Below are 14,076 nucleotides of genomic sequence, written 5' to 3' on the forward strand. Positions count from 1 at the left end.
TATTCAACATATTACCAAGTCCGACAGTCGCATTGCCTCACATGTCACCAGCACAAAAATCCCACGACTAGTTAGAATATATTCAAGTCCGACTTCCGCATTTGTTAGAGAGGCACTCAAATAACATCCCTCGATTAGAAGGTATATTTCCAAATACGACAGTCGCATTGGTTCTAGTTTCACTTGCATAACTTTCCCACGACTAGTCAAAATATTCCCAAGTCCGACGGTCTCCTTGGTTCGAGTGGCACTTGTATAACTTTCCATCAACTAGACGGAATGTTTCTAAGACAGTCATTGGCATTGGTCCGAAGGGCACTCGCATAAAGTTCCCTCGATTGCTTGTAATATTTCTGCTTAACTTTCCCTCGGCAAGTCGAAAAATGTTGTAGATCCAACAGACGAATTTTTTCGAGATTGACTCGTATAATTTTTTCTTGACTAGTAGGAGGGTGTCCAAGAGGGACAGTATATTGAAAGGTCGACACCCGAAGGATGCCTGCACCTATGCTACCTCGCTCATGAGGGCATACGCTACGGAACTACCTACACACAGCAGCCTCCACTACGAAGAAACCGAATTCGGAAAAACCCAAAACTCTTGCCGGCGGGCAAGGTTAGCGGTTTAGCCACGGCCAACATCCTCGTAACAACGAGTCGGCCCGGTGATGCCAGCCGTGCCCACGGGGAACCCACTCACAGTGCCACAATCCTTAGCACTCGTTCCATAGAATGAGATGGGATTGGAAGGATAGTAGGTTTAGGGGGAGAGAGTTGAATGATAGAAAAAAGAAATAAGGAGATGCGTACGAGTATCTCCGATCCTATCCTGATCGAGAGTGGGTTAGCCTGAGAAGATTACAGGCGCCCCCTCCCATCACGAGGACTCCGACAATCTCCAACTGAACAGGACTTACGAACTAACAACCCTTGATAAGGAGGGTTTCCATACAAAACTCCGCGAAGAGGGAGAAGTACTCGGCCGTGGAAACAAGATGTCTTGCCGCTTCCGGCCAACTCCTTTCACAGAGAATTTCCTCCAGAGCCACTCTCTGGGGTTCGAAAACCGGACAATCGACGATGTGGTGTGGAACCGTGTCCTCTTCGCCACACTCGCATCTTCCTTCCATGGTGATATTTGTCCAAGAGGGACAGTGGAATTTGTAGATGATGCGCTTGCACGACTTTCCCTCGACTAGTCGGTATGTTTTAAGTCCGACAGTCTTATTGTTTCAAGAAGCATACGCATAAATTTCTCTCGATTATTCGAACTGTTTCCACGCACGATAGTAGCGGCGATTCACGATTCAATTTCCTAACTTTCCCTCGACAAAGCGGAATATTACTAGTTCCGACAATCGCATCGGTTAAAGAGGGACTCGCAAAACTTTCCCTCTACTAGCCAGAATATTTCCAAGCCCGCTAGTCCATTTGATTCGAGAGCTCTCGCATAACTTTCCTACGACTACTCGGAATATTTCCAAGTCTGAGAGGCGCATTGGTACAAAAGTCTATTTTAATATTTCCAAGTATGACAGCCGCATTGATTCTCAATGCACTCGCACAATTTTCCGTCGACTAATAGGAACACTTCATTTTCCGATCGTCGCATTGATTCGAGAGAAACGCGCATAAATTTCCATTATCTAGTCGGTATATTTCGATATCCGAGAGACGTATAAGTTCACAAGTCACTTGTATAACTTTCTATCGACTAGTCGGTATATTTTCAAGTCCGCATGAGTTCGAGAGAAACTAACATAACTTTCCCTCAACTAGTCATATTACTTCTAGGTCTCATAATCGCATTGTATCGAGATGCATTAGAATAAAGTCCTTTTGGCAAGTCGGAAGACTTCCAAGTCCGACAGTTACATTGGTTCAAAAGGCACTCGTATCATTTTCCCTCGTTTAGTCGGAATATTACCAAGTTTGATAGTAGCATTGATTAGAGATGCACTCGCGTATTTTTCCCACTTCTAGGCGGAATATTCCCACGGCCAATAGTATCATTGGATCATAATTCATTCGCAAAAATTTTCTTCGAATAATTGGAATATTTCTATATCCGAGAGTCCTGCTGGTTCAAGATGCACTTGTATAAGTTTCTTTTGTATATTCGGAATATTTCCAAGTGGCACAGTTTCATTGTTTTGACATGCACTCGCATAACTATCCCACGAATAGTCGACATATTTCGATGTCCGGTAGGCGCATTTATTTTTAAAGCACTCGCATAACTTTCTTCGGACTAGTCGGAATATTTCCAAATACGACAGGCGCAATATTTCGGAAGTCACTGGCATAACTGTCCATCGACTAGTCGAAATATTTCCATGTCCAACAGTCATATTAGACCGAGTGGCAATCGCATAACTTTCCCTCGAGCAGTCGGAATATTACCGAGTTCAAAGCTGCATTAGTTCGAGAGCCACTCTTAAAACGTTTCCCTCGACTAGTCGGAATATTTTTAAGCCTAACAGTCGCATTATGTAATTCGACTGTTCGACAAAAGTAATTCGCATTTCCTCGACTAGTCGGAATATTTCCAAATCCGACAGTCGCTTTGATCCAGAGTGAAACGTATAACATTCCATAACGTATAATATACCGACAATTCGGTATATTATCAGGTCCAACAGCTGCATTGTTACAAGAGGAACTCGCGTAATTTTTTCTCGCCCAGTCCGACAACCAGATTGGATCGACAGGCACTCGCATGACTTTACTCCGACAAGTTGGAATATATCCAAGTCCGACAGTCGCTTTGGTTCAAGAGACACTCGCAAAAGTTTCCCTGGACCAGTCGGAATTTTTCCAAGTCCGACCGTCCCATTCTTTTGTGAAACAATCGCATTACATTCTGTCAACTAGTCAAAATATTTCCAAGCTCGACTATCGCATTGGTCCACAAATGACTCGCACAACTTTCGTTCGACTAGTCGGAGTACTACCAAGACCGATAGACTCTTGTATTTAGTGGTACTCGCATAACTTTTAAACGACTAGTCGAAATATTTCTTACTCTGAAAGTCGCACTGATTCGAGCGGAACTCACATATCTTACCCCTTGACAAGTCGGAATATTTCCAAGTCCCAAAGTTGCATTAGTTCAAAGTCACTCGCATAAATATTTCTCGACTAGTCGATATATTTCCAAATCCAACAATTGCATTGATTCGAGCGGCACCCATGTAACTTTCGTTTCTCAAGTCGCAATATTTCTAGGTCCGGAGGTTGGATCGATTCGAGTGGCACGCGTATAACATTCCCTCGCCTAGTTGGAAGTTCCAGTTCCGACAGTCGCATTGGTTCGATATATACTTGCACAGCTTTCCCTGGACTAGTCAGAATATTTCCATATTCGCAAGTCACATTGGTCTGAGGGTCACTCGCATAATTTCCTTCTACTTTTCGGAAAATTTCCAAGACAGGTAGTCGCATTGGTACGTTAGACACTCGCATAACTTTCCCTTGTCTAATCGGAATATATACTAGCAGACAGTCGCATTGGTGAGGGATGCAATCGGAAAACTTTCCCTCAACTAGTCGGAACAATTCTTAGTACAGCAGTTGCATTGGTTCGAGAGGCACAAGCATAACTTTCTCTCGATTAGTCGGAATATTTCAATGTGCGAAGGTCGCATTGGTTTGAGATGTATTCGCGTACTTACTCTCGACTAGTCGGAATATTTCTAAGTGCGATAGTCGTAGTGGTCCGAGAGGCATTCGCGTTACGTTCCCCCGCCTAGTTGGAATATTATCAAGTACGATAATCGCTTTGTGTCACAAGTCACCCGCATAACTTTAATTTGACTAGGCAGAATGTTTCCATGTCCGATTTTCGCATTGGTCTGAGATGCACTCTCATTTCTAACTCTCGACTATTTGGAATATATGTAGGACAGACAGGCGCATTGTCTTGGGAGGCATTCGCATTGCTTTCCCTCGAATAGTCTGAATATTTCCAAGTCAGGCAGTCGCATTGGTTCGAGAAGTACTCGCACAAATGTCCCTCATCGAGTCGAAATATTTCCAGTCACGACAGTCATATTGTTGAAAGAGGCAAACGCATAATTTTCCCTCAACTAGTCGGAACATATCTAAGTCCGATAGAAATTCGCATAACATTTCCCTCGGCTTGTAGGAATGTTTCCAAGTCCGTCTTCCGCATAGGTTCGAGAGGTACTCTAATAACTTTCCCTCGACTAGTTCGACTATATCTAAGTCTGACGGTCGCATTGTTTTGAGTGGAATTCGCATAGTTTTCTCTTAACTTGGCGGAATAAATCCAAGTCTGTTATTTGCTTTAGTTCGTGCGGCTCTCGCATAACTTTCCCTCGATTTAACTGAATGTATTGAAGACTGAGAGTCGCATTGTTTCGAGAGGACCTCGCATTGCTTTTTCTAGACTACTCGGAATAGTTACATGTACGGCAGTCGCATTTGTTCGAAAGGCATTCGCATAACTTTCCTTCGACTAGTCGGAATGTTTCTAAATCCGTCTTTCGCATTTGTACGAAAGGCACCCCCAAATCTTATCCTCGACTATTTGGAATATATCTTTGACCGTCAAGCGTATTGTTTTGAGTTGCACTCGCATAACATTCCTTGGACTAGTCGGAATAATTCAAAGTCAGTCTGTCACATTGATTCGAGATGCATTCGCATAACTTTCCCTCGAGTAGCTGGCAATTTCTGGGTGCGATAGTCGCTTTGGTTCGAGGGGTACTTGCACAGCTTTCCTTTGACTAGTCGAAATAATTCAAATTTTTACAGTCGCATTGTTTCGGGACGCATACGAATTACTTTCCATCGACTAGTCGAAATATTTTCAGAATTGACAGTCGCATTTAATCGAGTGACACTCGCAGAACTGTCTTTTGACTAGTCGGAATATATTTAAGTACGATAGTCGCATTGGTTGGTGAGGATCTCGCACAATTTTCCTTCTATTAATGGTAATATTTCTAGGTCCGACTGTCCCATTGGTTCGAGAGACATTTGCACAACTTTTCCTCGTTTAGTCGAAATATTTCCAAATGGGGCTGCCTCTTTGTTTCGAGAAGCATTTGCGTAAATTTCTATCGATTATTCGAAAAATAACTACGTCCGACAGTTGCATTGCTTTGGGAGGACCTAGCATAAATTTCCTCTACTTGTGGAATTAATTTCTGATCAAACAGTCACATTGTTTCGAAAGGCACTAGTATAAATTTTCATTGACTAATGGGATAGTTTCCATGTCCGACAGTCGCATTAAATTGGAAGGAATTCGCAAAAACTTTCCTCCACTTGTCGGAATATTTCCAAGCACAACAGCCGCATATGTCCGTTTGTCACTCGCATAAATTTCCCTCGCCTAGTTTAAATACATCTACGTTCGACAGTCGCATTGCTTTGACGAGCATTAGCATAACTTTCTCTGGACTAGTCGGTATTATTCCAAAACAGACAGGGTCATTGGTTTGAGAATTACGCGACCAACATTCTCTCGACTAGACGGAATATTTCCAAATCAGAAATATGCACTGGTTAAAGAAGCGCTCGTATAACATCTTCTCTATAGTTGCATTGGTTCGAGATGCACTTTCATAAGTTTCGCTTGACTAGTTCGATTGTTTCCAAGTCCGACTTTCGCATTGGTTCGAGAGGCACTCTCATTTCTCTCCAACGTCTAGTTAGAATATATCTAAGTGCAAAAGTTGCATTGATTTGAGAGGAACTCGCAGAACATTCCCTTGATATGACGGATTAATTCCATGACAGACATTCGCATTAGTTCTAAAGTCACCAGCATAATTTTCCCTCGACTATTCGGATTATTTGAAAGTCCGACAGTCGCATTGGTTCTCAAGTTACTTGAATAACTTTCGTTCCAATACTCTGGAAATTTCTATGTTAAACAGCCGTATAGGTTCGCGAGTCACTCGCATAATTTTCCATCGACTATTCAGATTATTTTCATAACATGACAGCCGAATTGGTTCGAAATGCTCTCGCATAACTTATCCTAGGTTTGTCAGAATTTCCCAAGACCTACAGCCGCATTGGTTAGAGAAGCACACGCATAAATTTACCCCGACTTGTTCGAATATTTCAATGGCCGACAGTCGTATTGTTTCGAGTGGCACTCGAATAATATGCCCTAGACTGGTCGGAATATTTCCAAATCTGACAGACGTATTAGTTCGAAGGCACTCGCATACCTTTCCCTCGACTAGTCGAAATACTTCCAAGCCCGACGATCGCATAGGTTCACATGTCACTCGCATAACTCGCTCGTCTAGCTGGAGTATTTCCATGTCCGGGGGCCACATTGATTCGAGAGGAACTCGCATAACATTCCATCAAATAATCGGGATACTTCCAAATCAGGCTGTCCTAGTGGTTCACAAGATACTTGCATTACCTTCGCTTGTATAGTCGGGAATTTTCCAAGTCTGGTTTCGAGATGCAGACACATAATTCTCAATCGACTAGCCGGAATGTTTACAAGTACTACGGTGGCATTGTTTCGAGAAGCACTTGAATATCTCTATTCGTAAAATTTCCAAGCAAGTAAATCGCACATGCTTACAAGTGACTCGCATTACTTTTCCTCGAGTAGTCGGAATATTTCACAGACATACAGTCTCTATGTTTCGAGAGACACACGCATAACCTTCTCTCGACTAATAGGAATATGTCCAAGTCCTACATCCGCTTTGATTCCAGAGACACTCGTACAGCTTTCCCTCGACTAGTCGGTATATTTACAAGTCCGACAATTGCATTGGTTCGAGAGGCACTCCCATATCATTCCCACGACTATTCGGAATATTACCTAGCCCGACCCACGAATTGGTTCACATATCACTCACATAAATTTCCGTCGACTGCAGGAAATATTTCCAAGTCCGGTAGTCGCATTGTTTCTAGAGTCACTCGAATAATTTTCCTTCGAGATTCTAGAGTTTCCCTAGAGTTTCTAGAGTCGCATAGCTTTTCCTCGACAAGTCGGACTATTTCCAAGTACGACAGTCACTTCACTTCGAAAGTCAATCATATAATTTTCCGCGACTAGTCGGAATTTTTCCAAGTCCAACAGTCGCACCAGTTCAAAAATTGCTCGCATAACTTTCCCTCGACTAGTCGGAATGTTTTCAAGACCGGCAGCCACATTGGTTCAGAAATTACTATTTTTAGGGCATGACTATTTTTTGAATAGTCGGAATAATGCCATGTTCGACAGCCCTTTAGATATAAATTTCACTCGCATAAGGTTCCCTCAAGTAATCGGAATATTTCCAAGTCTGGTAACAGCATTGGTATGACAGGTACTAGCATTATTTCCCTCGACGATATGGTATATTTCCATACCCGACAGTCGCATTAATTCACATTTCAATCGCAGCTGTCTATTTACTAGTCGGGATATGCCGGGAGGCACTCGTATAACTTTCTCTCGACTAGTCGGGTTACTTCCAAGTCCGACTGTCACATTGGGTCGAGTGTCACTCGCATGACTTTTACTCGACTAGTGTGTATATATCCAAGACCGACAGCCGCATTGTTACGAGAGGTACTCTCCTAACTTTCCCTGGACTACTCGGGATTCTTGCAAGTACGGAAGCCGTATTGGTGGAGAAGTACTCGCACAACTTTACTTCGACTAGTCGGAATATTTTCAAGTAGGACAGGCGCTTTGGTCCTACAGTCACTCGTATAACTTTCCTCGACTAGTCGGAATATTTCCAATTCCGACAGCCGCATTGCTTCGAGAAGCACTGCATATCATTCACACTACTAGGCCGAATAGTAACTAATCCGACCGTCGCATTGGTTCGCGTGCCATTCCCCCCCCCCCCCCCCGACTATTTGAAAAATTTCCAATACAGATAGCGGCATTGGTTCAAGAGGCAGTCGCATAACTTTCCCCCGACATGTCGAGTTTTTCCCAAGTCCGACCGTCGCATTGCATCGAGAGTCGCTCGCATAACTTTTACTCGACTAGTGTGTATATATCCAAGACCGACAGCCGCATTGTTACGAGAGGTACTCTCCTAACTTTCCCTGGACTACTCGGGATTCTTGCAAGTACGGAAGCCGTATTGGTGGAGAAGTACTCGCACAACTTTACTTCGACTAGTCGGAATATTTTCAAGTAGGACAGGCGCTTTGGTCCTACAGTCACTCGTATAACTTTCCTCGACTAGTCGGAATATTTCCAATTCCGACAGCCGCATTGCTTCGAGAAGCACTGCATATCATTCACACTACTAGGCCGAATAGTAACTAATCCGACCGTCGCATTGGTTCGCGTGCCATTCCCCCCCCCCGACTATTTGAAAAATTTCCAATACAGATAGCGGCATTGGTTCAAGAGGCAGTCGCATAACTTTCCCCCGACATGTCGAGTTTTTCCCAAGTCCGACCGTCGCATTGCATCGAGAGTCGCTCGCATAACTTTCACTCGACTAGTGTGAATATTTCCAAGTCTGACAGTCGCAATAGGTCGGGAGTCCCTCGCATAATTTTCGTTCAACTAGTCGGAATATTCCCAAGTCCGACAGCTGCATTGTTTCGAGAAACACTCGCATATAATTCCTTCAACTTGGCGGAATAGTACCTAGTCCGACAGTCGTATTAGTCCAAGAAGTACTCACATAACTTTCATTCAACTTGTCGGAATGTTTCCAAGACCGGCAGCCGCATCGGTTCGAAAGTCACTTGCATAACTTTCCCTACTCTAGTCGTAATATTTCCAAGCACGTCATTCGGATAGGCACACAAGTCACTCGCATAACTTTTGCACGACTAATAAGAATATTTCCAAGTTCGAAAGCCGCATTGGTCCCAGAGTCACTTGTATAAAGTTCACTCGGCCGGTTGGAATATTTGTATGTTCGACAGCCGAATTGGTTCGAGAGGTACATGCATAACTTTCCCTCTACTAGACGGAATATTTTCAAGTTCGAGAGCAGCATTTGTTCGAAAGTCACTCGCATAACTTTCCTTCGAGTAGTCGGACGATTTGCTAGTTCGACATTCTAATTGGCTCTCAAATCACTCGCATAGTTTTTTCTCGAATTGATGGAATATTTCTAATTCCAACAGTCGCTCTATTTCGAGAAGTACTCGCATAACTTTTCGTCGTTTAGCCGGAATATTTCCAAGTCCGAGAGCCGCATTGGATCGAGAGATATATGGATAACTTTCCCATCGACATGTCGGAATATTTCCAAATTCGACAGCCGCATTGGTTCGAGAGGAACTTGTATAACTTTTCCTCTACTACACGGAATATTTCCAAGCCCGATAGTCATATTGGTTCTAAAGTCACTCGAATAATTTTCCTTCGACTAGACGGAAAAAAACTTAGTCCGACAGACAAATTGCTACGAGATGCACTCGCATAACTTTCCTTCGACTACTCGGAACATTTCCAAGTCCAACTGCGGTATTGATTCGAGAGGCACTCGCTTTAACCCTTTCGCTCCTGAACGCTTACGCTACAATGTGATCACTCGAATAAGTTCGCCACTACTAGTCAGGATATTTTAAAGTCCAACAGTCTCATTTGTTCACAAGTCACTCGCATAACTAACCCTCCATTAGACGGGATATTTCCAAGTCAGACAGTCACATTTTTGCGAGATTAACTTGCATTAATGTCACTCGATTAGACGAAATATTTCAAAGTACGAACGTCGCATTGGTTCAAAAGTTATTCGCAAAACTTTTTTTCTACTATTCGGAATATTTCCTTGGCCGGCAGCCGCATTGGTTCGAGAGGTACTCGCATAGCATTCCCTCAAATAGACGGAATATTTCCAAGCACGACAGTCGCGTTGATTCGATAATCACTCGAAGTAGTTTCCTTCGACTATTCGGAATATTTCCAAGTCTGACAGCCACATTGGTTCGAGACGAATTTGAATAACTCTACCATAATTAGTCAGAAGGTTTCCTAACAAGAATCTCACATTTGTTCGAAAGGCACTCGTATAAAAATCGTTCGACTAGACGGGATATGTCGAAATATGACAATCGCGTTGAATTAAGAATCACTCGCATAACTTTTCCTCCACTAATCAGAATACTACCAAATCAGACTGTTGCATTGGTTGGATAGGAAATCACGCAACCTTCACTCGTCTAGCAGCAAAGTTCCGCGTCCGACAGACGCATTGGTCCGAAAAGCACAAGCATCGTTGCAAGAAGCACTCGCGCAACATTCCCAGTGCTAGTCTATACATTTTTAACTCCGATAGTCAGATTGGATCAAAAGATAATCGATCCCTTGATTAAACGAGATATTTACAAGTCTGACAGGCTCATTCGTTCGTGAATAACTCGCTAAACTTTCTCTCGACTAGCCGGAATAATTCGAAGACAGACAGTCTCAGTGGTTCATGATGCGCTCGTATAACTTTCCCATGACTAATCGGAACAATACTAAGTACGACAGTTGCATTGGTTCGAGAGGCATTCGCGTTCTTCCTCTCGACTAGTCGGAATATTATCAAGTACGATAATCGTATTGTGTCACAGGTCATTCGCATAACTATCTTCCGACTAGGTGGAATGTTTCCACGTCCGATATTCGAATTGATCCGAGAGGCATTCTCATTTCTAACCCTCGACTGTTTGGAATATACGTAGGACCTACAGTCGCATTGTTTTGGGATGCACTAGCATAGCTTTCTTTCGATTAGTCGGAATATTTCAAAGTCAGGCAGTCGCATTGGTTCGAGAAGAACTCGCACAACTTTCCCTCATCGAGCTGGAATATTTCCAGTCCCGACAGTCGTATTGGTGAAAGAGGCAAACGCATAATTTTCCCTTAAGTATTCGGAACATATCTAAGTCCGACAGTCGCAATCGTTCGAAATTCACTCACATAACTTTCCCTCGACTAGACGGTATATGTCCATGTACGACATTCGCATTGGTTGTTGAGGCTCTCGCACAATTTTCCTTTGACTAATGGTAATATTTTTAGGTCCGACTGACGCATTGGTTCTAGAGACAATCGCATAACTTACCCTCGTATTGTCAGAGTATTACCTAGTCGGAATGTCTCCAAATCCGTCAGTAGCATTCGTACAAACGTCTCTCGAATATCTTTATTCGTCAAGATGGAATATTTCTTAATCCAACAGTAACATTGTTTCAAGTGTCACTCACATAAATATCCCTCCACCAGACGAAATATTTCTATGACTGACAGTCTCATTGGTTCACAAGTCACTGACATAACCTTGCTACAACTAAACGGAATATTGATAATTCCGGTATTCGTACTGGTTCTAGGTGCGCTCTCAAAACTTTACAAATACTCGTCGGAATATTTCTACGTCCAACAGTCGCATTGGTTCGATAAATACTCGCATAACTTTTCCACGTCCAGTCGGAATACTTCTAGGTCCGACAGTCGCATTGGTTCGAGTGGAATTCACACAACTTTGCTTCGTCTAGTTGGAAAATTTCTAGGTCCGAAAGTAGAATTCTTTGAAAAGGCAGGCATGTAACACTCCCTCGTCTAGTCGGAATAATTCCAAGACCGACAGTCGCATTGATTCCTGGTATACTCGCATGACTTTCCCTCGACTAGTCGGAATGTCTCCAAATTTGGAAGTATATTGTAAAGATGGGCACCCGTGGCATGCCTGCACATATGCTACTTCATCCATTCAGGCATACGCTACAGAACTATAAACTAGTAGCCACCACCACGGCTAAGTGACCGAACTCGGAAAAACCCAAAACTCCTGCGGCGGTGCAGGGTGATTGGTTTATCCACGATCAACATAGACACAGCAAAGCATCACCACGTTCATGCCGGTCGTGCCCACGAGGAACGACGAGGAGGCCTACTCACAGTGCCACGAACTTTGGCACCTGTTCCGTAGGATGGGATGGGAACGGAAGTATAGCAGGTTTATTAGTGAGAGTTTAGTGGTGGAGGAAAAAAAAGGAGAAGTAGGAAGATCTATCACCGGAACTCCGACAATCCCGGCTGAACAAGATTGATGAACTGATGACCCTTTAGGATGATGGATTCTTTGTAAAACTTCGCGAAGAGGTAGAAGGTCTCGGCCTTGGAGGCAAGATGTCTCGCTACTTGCGGCCAACTACTTTCACGGAGAATATCTACCTGAGCCTCTCTCTGTGGTTAGAAAACCGAACAATCGATGATGTGACGCGAAACCGTGTCCTCCTTGCCACACTCGAATGCTCCTTCCGTGATGATATCCAGCGACGTCAGCTTGGCATTGAAGGTTTCGTGTCGTGCAAGAAACTGACTTGTAAAATTGTTAGGAGAGACAAAACGGGTACCCATCCTGTTCTTGGTGTTCGGGAATAACGCGTATGTTGTCCTTCCCTTGGAGGAGTTCTCCCACATAGACTGCTAAACTCTAGAGATTTCCACAACGACCTATCTCCCTATCGCGCATTTAATATTCGTGCAATCCCGTTTTATCGTAGCTGTCTCGGTGCACCTATTTTTCCTAATATCGTACAATCTCCTTCGTTTCAGTAACTGGAGATCCATCTTCAATGACGCAGAAGGATTCCATAGCAGTTGTATGATACGCGACTGTGACCGAGATGAGGGCCGATAGCTGGGTCGCGCTTAACATTTTGAGATCACCTTTTTTGCAGAAATCAGACAATCCTGCTGCCGCGTACGTGACCGTTGGGGTGAACACGTCTCGATTAATCGCTCAAAGGGAGCAGTAGCAGATTCCTCATTCACTAGCTGCTAAATTACCTAGTTTTGCGAACAATGGGCCGACCTTGTCTTTGAGGTAACGGCAGTGTTCCGTAACCCCCAGCTCTTTATCGAAGTATAACCCGAGGTATCTAATGAAATTCCTAAATATAATATTATTATTCCCCATCTTTATGGTGGGAGACCTGCTCGCTAGGTCGGTTTTTTCGCCGTTTTCCGCTTTCTATCCGGACGTTATCATTCCCTTCAGCCGATGGGTTTCCTGTTAACCCAATTGCTCTTAAGGACGATTGCCTCCGTTTTACGCTCGAAGATTGTCAATTTCGCCGACGTGCACCATCCGGTAATGCTCTTAACCACGCGATTTCCTTTCTCTTCGTATTCTTTCCTTGAGTCTCCATCTACGATGACAAGTAGGTCGTCCGCCTACGCGATAGCGTTGTCATCCGAGGATTCCTCCCGGATCCTGAGAAGCTGGTCGAACATAGGTTTCCAGCAGAAGGAGACGAGGACAGATCCTTGTGGGCATTTTCTCGAATCGTTACAGACTATGCTTACATTCCATTGGACAATTAGTCGTCTCATGGAGTGCGACGAGAGGGTTACATCGATGTATGAGGAGCCTCTCGTGGTCCAGAATATAGGTGGCTGCATTACGTCGTTAATAACTTTTAGCCCGGATGCCCGGTTGAGTGCTTCTAACTTCGAGTCTCTTTCGTCTGTGCCCTGAGGGCCCCAGAAAGAAGATCGCGCGTTGGCGTCCATTGATACTGTTACTCTCTCCCTCCTTACGAAGAACTCATTCCAAGTGCCTAATGTGCTCCTCTTTTTTGTCGCCGTACTGAAAGTTGTGCGAGACGACGTAGAAGGAATAGCCGGGTGCTTGCGCTTCTGCAAGGACGGAGTTCGGAGTGCTGAGTAGCGACTAGATGTTTGGGTTGGACGTCGCGACCTCAGACGAGGATATTTCATCGCGGATGGCAACAATTATTGTCCCATTGCCTAATCCTATAATCTCGTATCCTGTCCCTTGCTTTTGGAGGTACATCTCCTGTAAAAGTTGTACATTCAAGCGCTTTTGGCTAATCAGTTCATGCACTTCGCCCGTTACCGTTTCAGTACGTCCCATATTTAGTTGCAATGAATGAATTTTTGTGAACGCACGATTTACTTGCGGGGAGCCTTAGTCGAATTCATCTCTTTATCCCTGGTAGATATGCAGCCTTCTGCAAAAGTGACCTGCGGTGCCTCGAGTTGAAGATCCGCGCCTATCGCATCGGTGGTTTCAGGTGTGTTGTCCGCTTCGAAAGTAGCCGATGGGACGTAGCCTATTTCTAGAGTTGTTTTCGGTATTT

This window comes from Vespa crabro, chromosome 4, assembly GCF_910589235.1.
Source record: "Vespa crabro chromosome 4, iyVesCrab1.2, whole genome shotgun sequence".
Taxonomy (NCBI): Eukaryota; Metazoa; Arthropoda; class Insecta; order Hymenoptera; family Vespidae; genus Vespa; species Vespa crabro.